Below are 16,284 nucleotides of genomic sequence, written 5' to 3'. Positions count from 1 at the left end.
GTTCTACTTTCAGATCAAGTGAATCGAGATCCTTGATGTCAGTCGTTTCTGAAAATTTGTTTTCATTAGTTGAGTTCAATAAAAAATATTCATAGGTTTGTTCATTACTTATCAAAGTCTTTGTTTCGTCCAATACTTGTTTATAGTATGTGAGGTTTGTCACATGAAAAATTCTTCCAAAATTGTTATATATCGCTACCTTTCCGTTTTCTAGCAATAAATAGTCTTCTCTCGTATAGTCTATAATATCAGCCATTGTCGTACAAATCATGGTCAACATGATAATTATTATCATTGCAAAATCCATCTAAAATGTTTTAATTATTTAATGTTATCTTTACACAGAAAAAAAATACAAAAGTTCTTAAGTGATTAAAAAAAATTGTTTTATTAATTAATTTTGAAATTGTTATATTAACAATTTCTTATAGTTGTGTATCAGCAATTCATTTGTTAAAAATTTATTTGAGTATTGAAAAGAAAAAATTGTGTCAAATATAAAAAAATAAATTTTATGTACATCAACGAATAACAGAAAATAATAGAATATTGGCGAATTTTTAAGGACCAATGAACAAGGTATGTATATTAATTATGTTCTTGTAAAATTGGACATAGAATCTTTAAAAGAAATATTCATTCTACAGGATTTAAATGAGCGAAAACGTTCCTTTGTTAGCAATCTCCGACTTCATTTTTTGCAGAGATTGAGATTCCTTGAATAACATCCGTAGCGTGCTGGTGCAGTTTCTGTCCTTCCAAGATTATAATCACCATAGTAAGTATTAAGAGCTATGTAGAAATCCTGTATCAATATCTGATGTATAAACTTTTCATTCATGTAGGAATATATTCAGGTACTCAAAGCGAAGACTAACTCTGACTCCATTGCATAAGTCTCAATCTCAAGTAATCCGGCCACGAAATGTACAAAAACTCCAATAACAAAAATCGGACGGACTAGTGTATGTGGAACCAGTTAAGTGGAATGTTTGTGTTAGAAGACCATCGCATTTGTTACAGATTAAACCTTAATAAAATAATCTAATTAAAAGAAACCTTTATTGTTTTTTTTTTAGTATATGTAGAAAATGTAATTAACGACTAACAATATAATTTTTTAATATGACAAACACATTGTTAAAATTTAATAGTTGATTGTTAACATATTAATTGTTCAATAAAACAGACAATTTTTATCAACAAAATTATTTTTTGTATTTACAATATCGGTTGTTGGTGCCTTTTCAATTAAAAAAATAATTGTATTGACGAATTTGGTATTTAATATGACAATTGATTTGTCGTAATTTTTTTCTGTGTATGTATTAATCTATCGTTTCTATATATTCTAACTTTATTTCCTAAGTCTTCTTTAAATTTTTGCTTTCTATATCTAGGTTTTAGTTTATTTCTTTCATTTAAAATCTTTTCATAAATTATATCTCCATCATTATACTTTCTTTCAATTCTACCTTTGTTAAATCTTTCTAACATTTTTTCTCTTGCAGATTTCAATTTTTCTTCAACATTATTATGTTTCACTTTATAAAATAACACGTCTGCTGGTTTTAAATTTATTACGGAATGTATACCTTTGTTGTATTGTTGGGCTGCTATATAAATAGCTTCAACTTCATTAATCAGATTATATTCTTCTTTGATACATCTTGATAATTCTATAATTGTTGAATTTACTCTTTCAACTTTGCCATTTGTATTGCTGTGTCCTGGTGTACAGTAAAATATTTGTATATTTAATCTTTCTATTAGGGTTTTGAATTGATAATTTGTGAATCCTGGTTCGTTATCCAATGTAATTTGTTTAACATCTGGATATCCTTGAAGTATATCTATTACTTTTTCATCAAGGTTAACTTTATCCTCAATAAGTTTAATAGTTAAGAACTTTGAATATGCGTCAATGCATGTTAAAAATTTCAATCTTTGTGCGTAAAATATGTCAATATGAACTTGCTCTCCCTCCTTTTTTGGTATTGGAGTCTCTCCAATTGGTACAATTTTTGGATGTCGTTGATATTTATTTTTATTACAGATTTCACAATTTCTAATTTTCTGTTTAAGTTGTTTGGTCATATTTGGCCAATAATTCATTTCACTAATCTGTTTAAGATTTTCATGTAGACCTCTATGTGCTCTACAATGTGTTTGATCTATAATAATTTTCAGCTTGTTCAACATCTCTAGGGAATAGTTTAGTGAATTTGAATTTTATTCCACCAAATGTAGATAATAGCATTCCTTTAATATCGTAGAGTACTTCTGGAGTACAATATATTCCTGTTACTAAGTTTGGATTTAGGTATTCAATTAATATAGTTTTAAGATTTTCAATGGTATTATATTCAATCAAATGTCTTGTAGTACCGAATATTTCTTTTTTCTCGTGAAGTGTTGTAAAACTGTTAACTTTATCTATTAAGATTTTTGTTTAAATTTATTTAATGGTTTATTAGTTTCTTCAACGTGTATATTATCACTGCATTCTGCTGAATGTTGAGTTTCTAATGATGATTCATCGTCGGCTTCTTCGTCTGTATCGCTTAAATGATTCAAGTATTGTCTTGATAAAGCATCTGCTACTACGTTCGTTGTTCCAGGTTGTATATCATTTTAGGTGAGTATTCTTCAATTAATGTGTGCCATCTTTTCATCTTCATATTAGGGTTTCTTGTTGATAATGCAAATGTCAATGGTTGGTGATCTGTGTGAATCTCCAAATTTCTTGAACCGTAGAGATAATTTCTCAGTGTTTTTAATGTTCAAACTATAGCGTATAGCTCTTTTTCGTTTGTTGCATAATTCTTTTCAGTCGACTTCAAAGTTTTTGAAATAAAAATTATAGGTTTATTGTCCTGAGTAAGGACTGCTCCTATTGCGACATTTGATATGTCTGTTGTCAATATAAATTTTTTATCAAAATCTGGTTGTGTTAATTTAATTTGTCCTATTAATAGTATTTTTAATTTTTTAAAAGAGTTTTTTCCGTCTTCATCCAAATTTACTGGAATTTTCTTTGACATGTTTGTTGAAACTTTACCGTTCTCGTCTGATAAGTATTTGCTGTCTTACAGTCATTGGTTCTGGAAATTTATTTATTGTTTCAACTTTCTTCGAATCTGTCGTGATAGTTCTATATATTATCACATATCCTAAAAATTCAACTTCCTTTTTATAAAATTTAGATTTCTCTAAAGAAATCTTCATATGTGCTTTTCTTAATGTATCCACAATAATTTTTAAATGCTTTGTATGTTCCTTCAGTGTTTTAGAAAATACTATTATGTCGTCAATATATACATGACAAAATTTTCCGATGTCTCTTAATATATAATCTCTTAATATATTATCCATTGCTCTCTGAAATATGCTAGGTGCATTTTTTAATCCAAAAGGCATTCTAATGTATTCATACTTTCCATTGTTTATAGAGAATGCTGTTTTTTCGATATGGTCCTCCCTCATCATGATCTGATGGAATCCTGATTCCAGATCTATTGTTGAGAAGTATTTTGCTTCTCCCAAATTTGATAATATTACGTTAGTTTCCGGTATAAGATATTTATCTGCTATCGTTACTTCGTTCAATTTTTTATAGTCAATCACCAATCTTTGTTTTGGTGTACAATCTTCATTTAATCCTTTTTTTGGAACTACCCATATTGGTGAGTTTATGGACTTTTACTAGGTTTAATTATTTCTTCTGCAAGCATTCTATTTACTTCTGAATTCACGAATCTATTTGCAGAAAATGGATATTGGTGTTTCCACTGATGTTCTAATTTCTGCTTTAATATCTGTTCTGAATAGTAGATTTGTATTTATTAAAGAGTGTATTAGTTCTATTTCCTTTATTATATTTTCTCTTAGTATTCGTATATCGTATTCGTTTTATTATTTTTTCTATTTATTATGAAGTTATTTTCATATATATTCTGGTTTTCTTCATTATTTTTATTTGCTTTGATGTATTCATTATATATATTATATTTATTGTCGGTATTATCTTCGACTGGCTTTTCAGGAATCCTTTCCATACAATTTATAATATTTCCGGTATCAATATCTTCGGCTGGCTTTATAGAATTTATTCCCGAATATTTTTTTTTTTATAGTTGCTGGTATTTAATTCTTCAGCTGGCGTTCTAGGATCTTCATGTCCCAGATTATATAATATTTGTATTTCATTTTTATTTATTTTTTCTGTTATATCATTATATTTTATTGTTCCTTTATTAAAATCTATTACAGCGTTATTCTTCTTTAATAAACTACATCCTATCATCATATCTGCTCCTAATTCTTTTATTTCATAAAATTTTTCTTTAATTCCTAGTACTGTAATGTCGTGATAATATTTTATTATAGTATAACCATTTATGGTTTTAACTCTCTTATATATTGGTAATTTTATTCCATTTTTATATATACCCTCACTTATGTAACGATTTGTCGCTCCTGTGTCTATTAGTATTTTAAATTTCTGTCCTATTTTTAAGTCTGTTTCGAATACATAAGGAAGATCTAATTTTGACCTCAAAAATTATCCTCTTTGATATGATTAATTCTTTGAGTTTTAATTGCCTGATGACCACTACCACCGGCTTGTCTTTTCATTGTTCCTGGGTTAAAGTTTGGTCTAAAAGTGTTCGTTGGTCTATATTGAACACTAGGATCCATGTCCATTGGTTCCGGTCTATCAAAGTTTCTATTATTTTGTTATTATTATTAAAGTTTTGGCCATTGTTTCGATAATTTAACCTCAAATAGTTTGGGTTATAATTTGGATTGTAATTGGTGTTGTAATTATGGTTGCCTCTATTATGGTTACCATGAATATCGTTATAGTTATTTCTTTGTGGTTTAGGACCACTAAAAGGTTTATTACCTCTAAACTGATCTGCGAATTGTGATCTTTTGTCATTGAATTGCAGTTCTTCTGCCATTGCTAATGCGTTTGGCAAATCTGTTGGTTTGAGTGAAAATATAGTATTTTATAAGGGTTGGTTTAATCCTGATATGAAAATTTTTAATGCTCTTTCCCTTTTTCTTTCATTAGCTTGTTTTGCGATTTCTGTATCATTTTGGTTTTGTTAGTCAACAAAGTCAACTTCCTTGTCACCAAGTCGTAGTATTCGACCAATGGTAATCTACACTGTTTAATGATACTTAATTCTTGTTCAATTAGATGGATTGGACTTTTGTCTGCAAATGCATGATCCAACCGTGCTAGTATAGCGTCAAAGTTCAAAGGTATGCTATGTCCTGAAATTGCCATATCAGCTGCATCTACCAGCTTCATTCGAAAAATTGTCAATGCCGCAAAATACCTTTCATACCTCTTTTACACAATTTCATTGCATTGTGGGCCGCTTCTCTCCATGAAACATAATTGTGTTCTGTACCTTCAAATTCCCTCAATGCTCTAATGACTTCTAATGTCGCGTTGCATACTATTGATTCGTCAACATCCTGTTTCTTGTATTCCTCCACAATATCTCCAGCTTCAAGAAAATTCACTCTTCTTTTTAAAACATCTACTCCATCAAGGAATGGTGCTAATCCACAGCATCCATGAAATCTACGTTCTCATTTGCCATTTTACAATTTTTTATTTATTCAACAATATAACTTAAACAATATTTTAGTCTGAATCTTCTGTCAGATCTATATAATTTCTTACAAAATATGTCCTCTTCCTACTTATTCTTCTTAAATAATTTAATGTAAGTCCTTCTTCTGTCTCTATATGTTCGTCACTGTCGAATCCTGAATCGTATGGATAGTATATATATCCGTAATATTCCTGTTCTACTTCTGATTCGGAACAGTAATCAGATTCTATATTTCTTAATTTTTTATTCTTTTTTAGGGACTTTTTATTTAAATTTTTTTTCTTTTCTCCTTGTTTATAAGGATACTTTTTAATTATTATATTTTGATGTAGTATTACTTAAAAAGGATACTTGATTTTTTTTCTATCGCAATACTTAAACTTTAATTTAAAATTTTTTCTCCTACTTTAAATTCGGATACTTATTTATTAGTGACTCACTCTACTTTTTATTTTCCTTAGGTGTTGGGGTGATGCACTTCGGTTTATTGGGATGTTATCCTTAGAATCGTTCAATGCTTCTTCTTCCTTAGGCGTGATAATGCTCCACTAGTTGGGCGCCAGTTAACGTTATTGGTCAATATTTGGTTAAAAAAATATATTTTTCTTTAGATAATATCTACTGATCTTTTTCAAATGAAACACAAACACTTTATTATTTCTTATTAAATAAACATTATTCAATAACTTATTTATTCAGGGTGTTGTTCTTGTAGCACCTTCACTTTATAAATTATGTCTTGTCCAGACTTTAGAGTAAACTTGAGTGAGACTTTACAATTAATTATTCTTATTTATATCAATCTTAACATAAACAAAGTTATATACTTATCAGTAATTCGAGCAATACATATGACATATGATACAATACATATGATGACACTTCTTTTAACATGATTTCTTTAATCTCAAATTAATTAAATATGATTCTTTTATTTTAAATATTAATTGGTCGCACGGTATTTGATGTTTACGCAAAGTCGGAAACTTCAATTGCTTCATGTGATCCCATTAGACTTTGAACCCAGTTATGCCACATGGTGAAATTCAATTGAAACTTGATAAGAACTTATTTTAATCTAAGATTCCTGCTAATTGGTGTTTTACATAGTAACACAGATTAACATGGTAACATAACATGTACAGAACACCTTTTATGTCATTTCAAACCACTTTTACAAAATGTGATTTGCAGAACATACCTGTATATTAGTATAAATTTAATTTAAAATCCAAATTTTTGTTTTACACAAAATTTTATAAAAATAGAATTTTTTTCAAAAAAGTCACAAAAGAGAATATTATAATTGTTTAGTAATGAATAATCATAAATCCATAAAAACAAAGCACTTTACAAAAAAAAAGTTTTAAAAAAAAATTTTAACCCGTTAAGTGCATTATTTTTTTTTGGAAAAAAAAGACCATAACTCACAATTTATGCTATAACTTTGGAATGGAAAACGATAAATTAATGAACAAAATTGGAAATTAAAGCATACTTAATGTGCTATTAAAAAATTCAAATAATAAATTTGTTATATCGCTCATTTGCTGCAACAACGTCATAACTCAAAATCCGGGTGTTTTGAACTGAGTAATACAAAATATGCGCCATTCTTTAGTCTTTCATATAGTTTTATCAGTTTTCAAAAAACCAGTAAGCACCAAAGCCGCAAAAATTCAAGCACTTGAACATTTTGTTGGAATTTGACTTGAATGCAAATGTAATTATGTTTTAAACTTGAAAAATATTTGAAATATTAAATAATTTTGAGAGTGTTTTTTTATTGTAAACGTCAAAATTAAAATTCATGTTTTCTCGTATATTTGACAAGTAAACATTTGGGTTATATACAGATTAGAAAGATATTTAAATCAGGTTGTATTTCTGAAATCGCATGATCTGTTGAAGATCAGAAAGAAACGTACATAATTATGTCTTTACAATTGTAAGTAATTTTTTTATTTAGCAATTAATTTTTTACATTAGAGTTAATTTCAAACATTTGATTTTTCAGATAATTTTTCTGAAGGTTTTTACGCAAATAAAAATAATGGCGTCCTTTTTTTTGTAAAATTTTCACTCCTTGAAAATGCCCTTTCATCATGTATATTTAAAGAATCTAAACTATAAATGGAACTATTTTTTCAAAAAACATCAATTGTATTAATTTATGATCCACAATCGACTAGTGAAATCAGATTTGCAATATATTCAACCGTTTTTGCTCTACAGAAAAATGTGCTCAAAATGCGCGTCATTTGGTGCGTTGAACCACCACAAGGAGTGGTGGATTTAAATCAGAATGTTTTTAAACGAGTTGATCGAACGCCATCTACAACATTGACCAGAAATAATGCGAAATGATGAATTTGCCCAAACGCTGCTATACTCCGAAATGCCAAGATATTACTTGGAAGCATTCGACAAAGAAATTTCAACAGCTGAAACAAGGAAATCCAGTTGCAGGTTTCCCCCATTTATTTTTATATGACGCATTAGGTCTCATTTACACAGTCGATCCAAGAAACGATGAGTGTTTCTATTTGCGTTTGCTATTAGTCAACGTTCGTGGCCCAACATCATTCCGAGATTTACGAACTATAAATGTTGAATTGTATAACATATAGAGAAGCGTGTCAACGCTTGCGATTGTTAGATAATGGAAATACTCCCTCGGAGATGCTGTGCTTTCGTCAAATGCTCATCAAATACGTATATTTCAACATATGGGAAGCATGTTGAGATAAACCGACTGATTTGTGAAGTAAGTACAAAGATGTCACGTGTGATGATATTTTGCATCAGAGGCATATAAGAACATCAGATCTAAATTTGCAACTGGGCGAGGAAATATTTCAACGAGGCTTTGATATTAATTGAGGACATGTGATTAATGATGTCGAAAAAGGTATTCTGAGTTAGCAATGAGAGCTCCCAATTGTCCGATGCACGACGCATTTAATCAAGAGTTGCGACGCCGAAAACAATATGATTGCGATGTCTTAAGGGAATCAGTTGGAACAAACGGTCCACTGTTGAATCGTCAACAAAAATATGCGTACGACACTCTTCTGAAAGTTGTGAAAGATGGAACTGGAAGGATTGGCTCCGAAAAACGTTGATGTCGACGAATTGAATTTTAAGATTTAAAGTGATATTGCTGTCGCATGTGTCGAATGATGACATACAAATCGTTGGACTCTGTTACTTCCCAAGATGATGTCGTCAACTATCCAACTCGCTGGAATTACTAGGATTACCGCCTCACAATCTCCAACTGTTAGTCTGATCGGACCACGGTTACCTGAACATCGATCATTCAATCAAAATGTAAATAGAACACCATAAGATTCGTTGTACATTCATACATATTTTAAACAGCTTCTCACAAATTCACAAATCTAACTTTTTTTCTAATTTGGACGGGACAACGTCTGTCGGATCAGCTAGTTTTTAATAAAAACTAAGAGCTTATTATCTAAATCCCGGCACGAAAAACTAAATATTAAAAAATTTGATTTTCTTTTCACGAAAAGGGTAAGCAATACATACAGCCATAGTCGTATCTATTTACACACACTGAAAATTTAAGTATTCTTCGAAATAAAACAACATTTTGGTACTTTAAAGATACATTTGAAGAAAAAAATGTTCATTACTACAATCCTTAAAGGGTGTAGATCACGTTCGTTAAAAAATATTACGAAGAAAGGTCCTAGTTATTGCTTAAATTCGCAAAAGTAGACCTAACCTTCAGTTTTCAAAAATATTTACACAAATTTATTCTTTTTCAAAAGTATTTACACATTCCTTAAAAGCGACTAAAACCTCTATAGTCTTGGAAAAAACGTCATGGTTTTTGCTAGTCAGTTTATGTTATTAGTTAAATTCAAATGTTCTTAAAAAAAGTCTATAAAAAGCATTCAAAATGGTGAAAATAAGGGAAATTCCCCTCGAGATGCGAACTGAAATTGTAACCAAATTTAGAATGGGTGTATCGGCGTTGGAATTAGAAAAAGAGTATGGAATATGTCGGAAAACAGTATATAATTTAGTAAAAAAGAAAAATACATACGGAAGTCTTCAAAATAGAAGTAGAAGTGGTCGAAAAATGAGAACAAACAAAGAGGAAGATTGTTCAATTGTGAAAGTATTCGCTGAAAATCCAGATGCAAGTCCAATTAAAGTTGCTGAGGAGTCAGAAAACATTATTGGAAAACATATAAGTGACAGTACAATACGAAGAAGATTAAAGAATTATGATATAAGGACTTATGTTGTCCGAAAAATAATAGATATATCTCCCAAAAACAAAATAAAACGTCTAGAGTTTGCTAAGGAGTATATCCATAAGCCAAAGGAGTTTTGGCAAAATGTATTATGGACAGACGAATCTTCTTTCCAATTTGAAGGTTCATTTGGAAGAACATATATGCATCTTTCAAAGGGATCAAGGCAAAAAGCATTGCAACCTTTTAATAGATTTGGTGGTGGCTCGGTAATGTTTTGGGGATGTGTCTCTTATAATGGATATGGGGATCTAATACCAATTAAAGAGACACTAAACCAATCGGGATACCTGGATATATTAAATGACCATGTGTTTCCATCCGCACGAAGACTGTTTGCTAGTGAAAATTGGATTCTTCAGCATGATAATGCTCCATGCCACAAAGCATGGTTACCAACTACCTTTTTAAATAGGGTTGGACAAGATGTTCTTCCGTGGCCACCACAGAGTCCTGACCTAAATATAATTGAGAATGTCTGGGCAGCCATAAAAAGGAGGAGAACATTGAAAAATGGCCGTAAACGAGAGGAAACAATTGAAGAAGTGAAATGTATATGGAATAGCCTGGAAATTGACTTTGTGCGAAAATTAGTTGATTCAATTCCAGATAGACTACAAGCTGTTATAGACGCGGATGGAAATTTATCTGGTTATTAAAAAAAAACGTTACTTTTTTGTTGTTTTATCTTATTTTTAATGATGTGTAAATAATTTTGAAAGGAAATAAATATGAGTAAATAATTTTGAAAACTAATGGTATGAACTTCTTTTTCGATTTGAACCACTAATTGGTAGATTTATTTATAAAATTTCTTAGCTATCATTATCTATAAAGTCTATGGATTGTGATAGAAATCTTTTTTTTTCCAATTTTATTTACAAGGCCGCAAAATTTTGATTTTATCCTAGCTTACTTAATTTTTTTAGTGTGTGTAAATATATACGACTATGGCTGTATGTATGTACAACTTCTGGCGTTACAATTAATTTTTAATTTGTATTGAAAACTAATTTTTGAATGTTTAATGTTTTGTTTTTCAATATAAACTTTCACTTGAGCTGGGTTTAGAAAATAAGGCCCTAATAAAAACACTAAATACAACACAGCCTTCAAACTAATATAATAATATCGCACTGGTTCCTCTAAAGAGCGTCAACTCAAAATTTTAAAATGTTCAGTAGAAGCAAAAAACTGTTTCTTTTTCAATACATTACACTATAGTTCAAAGTATCACTTTTTCCATGCGAAATTCAAATTTCGAAGTTGTCATTATTCATTAGATTTTATTGTCAACCTGTTACTAAAACTCCATTGCAATCAAATTCGCAATTGGTTTTTGTAAAATACAAAGTACGGCTGACAGCACGCCTTCAAAGTCAAAGTTTGGATAAATTTTTAAAAATTTGTGAATAGCATCAATATTATATTGTAACCTTTAACAGTTAATTGTGGAAAGTGTGTGAATAATTCAAATAATGTTTAAAATGGAAAACGACGACACGTGTAAGTACTTAATTTTTATTTCCTAAATATTTGGAAACTATTTCCCTTTATATTAAAAATTGTTAAACATAACCTTAAAGTAATTTCTTTTGATTACAAAACTTTAACTTTAAGAAGGTTTTAAAAAAATGTTAACGTTTGTTAAACTTGAAATAAAAAAAATAAATACATTTAAATGTTGTGAATTCATTTCACTTTATTTCATACTAAGCATTTTTGCACTTTCTGAGTAATTTAATTTTTTCTAGGTTACTGGCTATAAAAAAAATTAACTTTTTGAAATTTGGCTAAAAGAACGGCCAAAAGACACAAAGTATGATGCTATTATTAAATATATTGTGAAGAAAATTAGTGCTCCTGTTATTCCTAAGGGTTATAAGAAATTATTGGATGAAAAAGTCCGCCTTTTTGTCTACAATTACTTAAAAGTAAAATGTCAAAAATGCGGAAAACACTATATGGCTTATATATATATATATATGTCCTTTATTTATTTTAAAATAATCATATAAATACATATATGTAATATAAAAAAATAAAAGTTCATGTTGAACATAGGGCATTTACAATTTCCTTCCATTTTCTTCGATCCCTGGCAAGATACTTAATTTGGTTCCATGACTTATTAACAGTATTACATTCTTGTTTAACCGCTCTTATCCACGTAGTGCGTGGTCTTCCAAGTCTACGATGACCATGAGGGTTCAATTGATGTGCTGATCGGGTGATATCATCTTCAGGTCTTCTTAAAATGTGGCCAATCCATGTCCATTTTCGCTTCATTATTTCGTGTTCTATTGGTGTGTTGTTTGTAAGTCTTAAGAGGTCTTCCGTTGATATGGTGTTTGGCCAGAAAATACAAAGAATCCGGCGTAAGCATCGGTTTATAAAACCTTGAAGTTTCTTTAAATTGGACTGTGTTATTCCCCATGTAGTAGAGCCATACAACAGCACAGACTTTACACTGCAGTCAAAGAGCCGTAGTTTTGTTTTCCTACTGATGGTGTTGGTTCTCCATACCTTATGCAATGATTGAAATGCAACTCTTGCTTTATTTATTCGCGCCTGTATATCATCCATCTTTTATAATTACGCTTCCATGATAGTTAAATGATTCCACATCTTGTATTACGATATTTTCCAGTTTTAGCGGCGTGATTGAAGTTGTGCCTATACGCATAAGCTTTGTCTTTTTTAAATTAATTTTCAAACCGATCTTCTTCGCATTTACAGAAAGTTGTTTTAATTTAGCTTCTATATCATCGAAGCGGTGTGCCATTAGGCAAATGTCGTCGGCATAATCTATGTCATTTAGTTTTTCGGCCATGTTCCACTGTATGCCATTTGGGGCTTCGATATTGGTTTGCTCAAGTACACTGTCAAGAAGCGGAAGAAATAATGTAGGTGATAGAATACAGCCTTGTTTCACTCCAGCAGAGGAAGAAAATGGTACACTGGTGTTACCATTAAAACGTACTCGACTGGTGGACTCGTTATATAGTTCTCGGATGAGCATAACAATTTTATTGGGAATACCTTTAGAAGAAAGTGTATCCCACAAGTGAACCCTTGATACTGTATCAAAGGCTCTTTCAAAGTCAACAAAAAGAAGGTAAAGGTGTGTGTTGTATTCCTTGGACTGTTCAATGATGATACGTAGAGAATTAATGTGGTCAGCACAGGATCTACCAGTACGGAATCCTGCTTGTTCATTGCGCAGTATAGATTCTACTGATGGTTGAATGCGTTCTAGTAGAATCGTTGCCATTAGCTTGGAGATAGCATTTAATAGGGTAATGCCCCTCCAGTTCTTGCATTCACTTAATGGCTTAATAGTGATATATGCTTTCAGATTTGTATCTTTGGTTACCAATGACATCCACAGTACACAAGGTATTAATACATTCGAAACAGATGATAGAAAACACAGACGAAGAAATAGGATCGTTTTAAAAATTGAACATACCCGAGGTGTCCTACTATGGGGCCCGTTGACCGCACCTCTGGTGAGCCCATGCGGTCAAAATTTAAACTCGACAACACTTCTTCTTTGCGCATGTCAAATTTCATTCAAATCATACTAAGGATTTAGAAATTACAGATTTATTTTCCTCTTTTTTTATATACCACTGCACAGTGGGGCAGAATCGAAATTTTTTGGAAATAAATCTGGCATTTCTAAACACCTGGTCCGATCGGGATAAAAAAAATTTTACGTGGACATAGCCAAGGAGAATTCGAGTTTAAGTTATTAAAATGGGCCATACAAATGCTCCAGGGGCGTCGATATGTGGGCTCAAAGTAGGACACCTTCGACATGTAAAATTTTTAAACACGTGTCATTATTTGTTTCCCATCCGATTTCAAACATTTTAATATTTTTGAAAAGCGCTCGGCTAGGTATTTGTCATTCTAAATAACAAGGTGTAAAAAACTTGTTAAAAGGCCAAAGGCAATCCCGCAATTCCTAAAAATTGGAGCGAAAATGCCAAAAATGGTATTTTTTACAATTTTGCCCACATTTCCTTCGGGGCTGGGAAAATACTTTGGCGATAAATACGGAACACATCAAGGTTTCCAAAGCTGCTTTTTGTTTTCTGATCCCAGCTTTGGGATTTTAGAACATGTGGCCCAAAGTTGAATTTTTCAATAAAAAATAGGTCAAATTCCGAAGGGCGTATGGGCGACATATTCAAAGAATAGGACATATTATTTATATGAAACTGTTCTCTGTAAAGATATCTTTCAGATAAACATAAAATTGTTATATGTTCTTCAAGTTTCTTTTTAATTAAAAAAGAGTTAAGTCACCTTTTCGCCCCAAAAAACAGCAAAAATCAACTAGTTTTTTAATATTTCAATTGAAAATCGTTTATTTTTGGATACATAATAGATATTGACCTCAAATCTTTTGGCAATTATTGCTAATTTAGTTGTCTAACTAACAAAAGAAATTCTAGTCCATTCGGTCCAAAATTACGACCTATATTTTTAAAATAGGTATGGCAAAATTTTAAAATTTTACGCAAGCATGACCTAGCCGAGCGTTTTCCAAAAATATAAAAATCTTTGAAATCGGATAGGAAACAAAAAAAGCGCACGTGTTTAAAATTTTACATGTCGAAAGTACCCTACTTTGAGCCCCAATAGCGCCGCCCTGGATCATTTGTATGGCCCATCTTAATATCATGGGCTACGCCCATGTCAAATTTTATCCTGATCGGAAATGCCAGATTTATTTCCAAAAAATTTCGATTCTGCCCCACTGTGCGAAGTTTTATCTGATACTTCAATTAATATTTTGAATCGAATGTGTTTACAAAATGAATTACTGATTGAACTAATTTGACTGAAAACTAATATGAAATAAATTTTTCTAATCAAAACAATGAATTTACTTTATTTTACTCGTGATGCGTTAATGGTCGACAAAGGTTTAAGTTTTTCTTAAATTTGCTGAAAATATAAGTATTTCTACCTATGGTCCAATTTTGGTTATTAATTTCGCACGAAAAAGTGATACTTTGAACTATAGTGCATTACAGTGAAACAAAACTGAATTTTTGGCGAAATAGTAGGGAAAATGATAGCAGATTTTTACAGTGGGTAGATATGACCACTGCATATCGATTTCTTGCAAAAAGTCAAAATTGGAACCAGTGCGATATAGGACTACTATTGGAAGCACTGGATAAAATAACTGAGTTGAAAGATAGAGACTCGTCATCAAAAATACTTTTATTAATAAATTCGTTAAGGACATTCAAAATGGTATGTGGATTATACATGGTTTGTGACAGTCTTACATTAACAGGGCCTTTAAGTGTAAGTTAACATTGCAAAATAAAAGAGATAAAGCCGAGATGCATTTTAATATTGTAGTATTTTTGATAGTGGAAATCAATTTGTGAGACGTTCTAAATCCAAGATTACTGATCAATCAGCCCATACAAAACTGCATTGTTTGTATGAAGGATTTAAATATTCGTTATTCTGAAGATATTTGAAATGTGTCTGATATACCCAAGAATCTTCAAAAAAAAATATAATAAAACTTTCATATAATGAGATAGAAAATGTCGCTGACCAAACTATTGATGAAATTGGAAAATTTATTGAAAATATGTCTTCTACTAAAAGTTTTCTACTAAAAGTTTTTCTAACAGATTTACTTTAAGAATTTGGAGATTATCTTGCAGATATTTATCGAATATTATAATAGTTTTTAAAATGTTCAATGTTTTTTTCAATTTTAATACAAAATATTTATAAAAAGTTGTCAATTGTCTATACTTACTCCATTTAGTTAAACACCACTCTCTTTAAGTAAAACTGCTAAAAAACACATGGCTTTTAGTGAAGAATTAAAAGTGCAAATATCTTTAAAATGTTTGTCATATTTGTTATCAGCGTGATATTTTTATTTTTTTAAATCTATGTCCGTTCTTTATTTTTTTAAATAAATAATATTGGCGCATATTCAAAAATCATAACTAAAGTCGGAACTAGTAAAACTAGTCATAGATAGTTGTAGATCTTATTCACAATTCATAACTAGCTTAGTTACTGCTTTGACATATACAGAAAACAAAATATCGATAATATTTTGATCGATATATACTGTAATTAATTAAAAGGCTTATAAAGCTATTAAGAGTCTATTTTTGTTCTCTAAAAGTACATACAAAATTTATAGTTATAGTTTGTATGTAAATCAATTAAAATAAGGGTAAGTAGAATGAAATTTTTCAATAGAATGTTGTTGACAAAAAAAAACACATCTCTATATTATTTTCTTTTTGAATACATGTATTAAAATGAAATCAATCAGCTGTTTTTTTGAATGTATT

Source organism: Calliphora vicina, chromosome 2 (genome assembly GCF_958450345.1).
Source record: "Calliphora vicina chromosome 2, idCalVici1.1, whole genome shotgun sequence".
Taxonomy (NCBI): Eukaryota; Metazoa; Arthropoda; class Insecta; order Diptera; family Calliphoridae; genus Calliphora; species Calliphora vicina.
Note: the sequence above shows the minus strand (reverse complement) of the source record.